This window comes from Anolis carolinensis, chromosome 2 (genome assembly GCF_035594765.1).
Source record: "Anolis carolinensis isolate JA03-04 chromosome 2, rAnoCar3.1.pri, whole genome shotgun sequence".
NCBI classification, from domain to species: domain Eukaryota; kingdom Metazoa; phylum Chordata; class Lepidosauria; order Squamata; family Dactyloidae; genus Anolis; species Anolis carolinensis.
Window position 1 is genome coordinate 266,686,886 of NC_085842.1, and position 3,393 is coordinate 266,690,278.

The following is a 3,393-nucleotide window of genomic DNA, read 5'->3' on the forward strand; positions in this document are numbered from 1 at the left end:
TTGTTATTTCTTAACTTTACTACTTTCTTAAATACCTTCCCATAAATGTCTCTGCTTTTTTACCCTGGCTCTGTTGCATGCTGTCTCTGAGCTTGATATGAGCAATTTCCTAGATGTTTTATTTCCTTTGAAGGAGCAGCACTATTTATAAACATTATCGAGTTGAAAGCTTTCCAGGAGTTGGACAGTATTCTGTGACATCATAGCAGTGCATCTATTAGTTACAGAACGAGTCAGGCAGGCAACAACCTGCTGAAAATAGTTGCTGTTTTTATATAGGGCTGAATCCAATTGTTAATCCCAAATATTTCTTTATTTTAACCTGCCTTTCTCTTTGTATAGGTACTTAGCATGGCTAACAATAAAACAATGCTCATTAAAAACCGTGCAAATAGATTAAGATATAAATATAAAAATCAAGCAAATAAATTATCCTAAACTCATTAAATGTAAAATATTGAAATGTATTAAAACTTAATACCAGAATTTAAATCCCAGTCACACTGGCTTTAAAAATCCAACCGTCATTAGTTTATAAATGCCCAATGGCAAGGATTTTTTTTACTGGTCTACAAAAGTTGAACAGGGCATCCTGATCTCTCTGGGGAAGGAGGTTGAATGTCTGGAGCTGTCAAATACTCATTGGATGAATAGGATTTCCATAATTATTGAATGACATTCTTAAGTCAGTGGGTTGATTTTAGTTGGAAGTTGGAACTAATAACACTATGTAACAAAATTTGAAAGAAAATCTGCCCCTAGTTTGAAAGTATTCTTCCATGCTTAATTATGCAGTACAGTAGAGTCTCACTTATCCAGAACGGGCCGGCAGAACGTTGGATAAGCGAATATGTTGGATAATAAGGAGAGATTAAGAAAAAGCCTATTAAACATCAAAATAGGTTATGATTTTACAAATTAAGCACCAAAACATGTTATACAACAAATTTGACAGAAAAAGTAGTTCATTACACATTAATGCTATGTAGTAATTACTGTATTTACGAATTTAGCACCAAAATATCACAATGCATTGAAAACATTGACTACAAAAATGTGTTGGATAATCCAGAATGCTGGATAAGTGAGACTCTACTGTATTTATTTTGAAAGTCGTCGTTATATTCCAGAAACTTTTTTTGTAGCTGTCACAAACTGTGTTGAATTGGTTGAGACTTTATGAGATATTCATTGAAAAACTATAGCAAAATGTGATTCAGAATTTCACGCAAAAACAGAGTTTTTGCAGTTTAATAAATCTTTCCCATGTTTTTATGATAGAATCAATTAAGAAATGACATTTATAACCAGGATCAAAAATTGTAACGATAGTTAATTAAAGCCTATAAACCAGGTGCGGCAATTATGTGCCCCTCTACATTGATTGCAAGGCTAGGCAATCATAGCCAGCACAACCAATCACTAGAAGTGCTGGAAGTTGTAGTTCAGTAATATTGGAAAGGCTTTGTGATTTCCACCCCTACCTGATGTAACCATAGGCCATTGAAGTGACAATATAGGGTAGTTATTTGCAATCAGATCTACTTATTAACAAGAGCACAAGCCCATCATTAAAGTGTTAGGCTTGAATGCTAGAGGATCCACTTGGTAGTAAATGACTTTTGATGCTACATAGAGAGGTACTTTCATTTAGGTATTTATTTATTTAGATAGCTCTATCACTTATCTTGGCATCTGTTGGCTGTAGACTTACAAGGAGCTCTGAGGACTTGTGATTTTATGATAGCAGAACTGTCAATTTCTGCATTGTTGGTTCATGTGAACCTTATTGGGGTATTCTTCTTTTAGGCATGAATATTTTATTGGGGATAAGTGGTTTGGCTACAGAACTGTGGGCAGCTAAATATATGACCACTATGAATTGAGTCCTCCTGGAGAGACTTGATTGCTGCGTTAGAGAAGAAAGTTAAATTTCAACAAAATGAAAATTAGAAATAAATATTTATAATACTTGTGTTAGGTTCAATGAGATCTAGCCAAAGCTGTGCCACAGTACATATTTTTGTTTCCCAGAGGAAAATCAGCATTACTCACCTATATGGCCTTCCCTTCCTTTACAGCAGTGGTTCCCAAACTTATTTGGCCTGCCACCCCTTTCCAGAAAAAATATTACTCAGTGCCCCCTGGAAGGGGGGCGTGGCTTAGAGGGGTGGGGTGGCTGCTGTTCAAGTGGGTGGGGCTAAGCCTCTCCCCTAGTCCAAGATGCAGGGCTGGGAGGGGGAGGTGGGCGGGACCACAAATGGGTGGCCAGGAATGGGATGGGCCGAGTTGCGAGCTCTGAGGCAGGGCTGAGCTTCTATCCCTGTCCTGCGGTGCCTGGCAGGACGCGGGGGGGGGCGCTCTTCCCAAGTGCCTGGCGGGGCTGAGCCTCTATACCCTGCCCCCATGTTCTAACAAGCGCCTCAGGGGAGGTATACAGAGGCTTAGTCCTCTCTTGTGCTCTTGGAAGAGGCCCCGCCCCCACCTCTATCCCCACCCTTTAGTCCTAAAGGGCCTCTCAGGAGAGGTATAGAGGCTCAGCCCTATCTCATGCTCTTGGAAGGAGGCCCCGCCCCTTTCCCTAGCTCCGCCCTGTCTCGGGCTCTTGGGAAGAAGCCACACCCACTCCTCTAGCTCCAACCCCTGTGTCCTAACAGACGCCTCAGGTGCTCAGCCCTGTCTCCGGTACTTGGGAAGAGGCCCCGCCCCTCCCCTGGCCCCACCTCCATGTCCTAATAGGCGTCATCGCCGCCCCCCTGGATCGCTGCAGCGCCCACCAGGGTGCGGTAGCGCCCACTTTGGAAATCACTGCTTTACAGGATCCTGCCCAATTTTAATCTCTCATGTTCACTTGATTGTGATCTTATTGGATTTAGAGGCAAGAAAGGGCTTTCTTTTATCTCCACCCAGAGTCTGATTGCTTAGGCACAATTAATACTTTAACACAGCTGGGTGAATTGTTAAAAAAATGTTTATTAGGAGAATGTGGAAGAATGCTTTACAGGAAGATTTCCAATAGAACAGCTGTGTTAGGAAATTCTGATAAAAGGCTGTTGTCTTTGAGCTGGCAAATATGAAAGCCCAAATATTCATGACCGATTATTTTTTTTAAATGCAAGTGTGAAGTTTATTCAAGTGACTAAAAAGGAGGTTGCCCTTTTGACTTGTTAATGCCATAAATTAAAATACCACCTTTGAATATTGGTCCACTCACAAAATATTTGTTTATGAGATGTAACTTTATCATCTTAATTATTTCAGAAGTAAGCCTACTAGATAATTTATATGTCATTTGTATAGGCATTTTAGTAGGTGTTTAGGTGTAATCATGCTCTAAAATGTTTCACTGTGCAGTATGCGTGATCACTAGTTTCCTCTTTTCCCTCTCCACAG

The 3,393-nt window shown here is 40.4% G+C and overlaps 1 protein-coding gene across 1 annotated transcript in view; it reads left to right on the forward strand.

Moving 5' to 3' along the window:
• fem1c (fem-1 homolog C) overlaps positions 1 to 3,393 on the forward strand; it is a 40,727-nt gene that overhangs the window by 7,691 nt on the left and 29,643 nt on the right. The gene's annotated exons all lie outside the window — the stretch shown is intronic.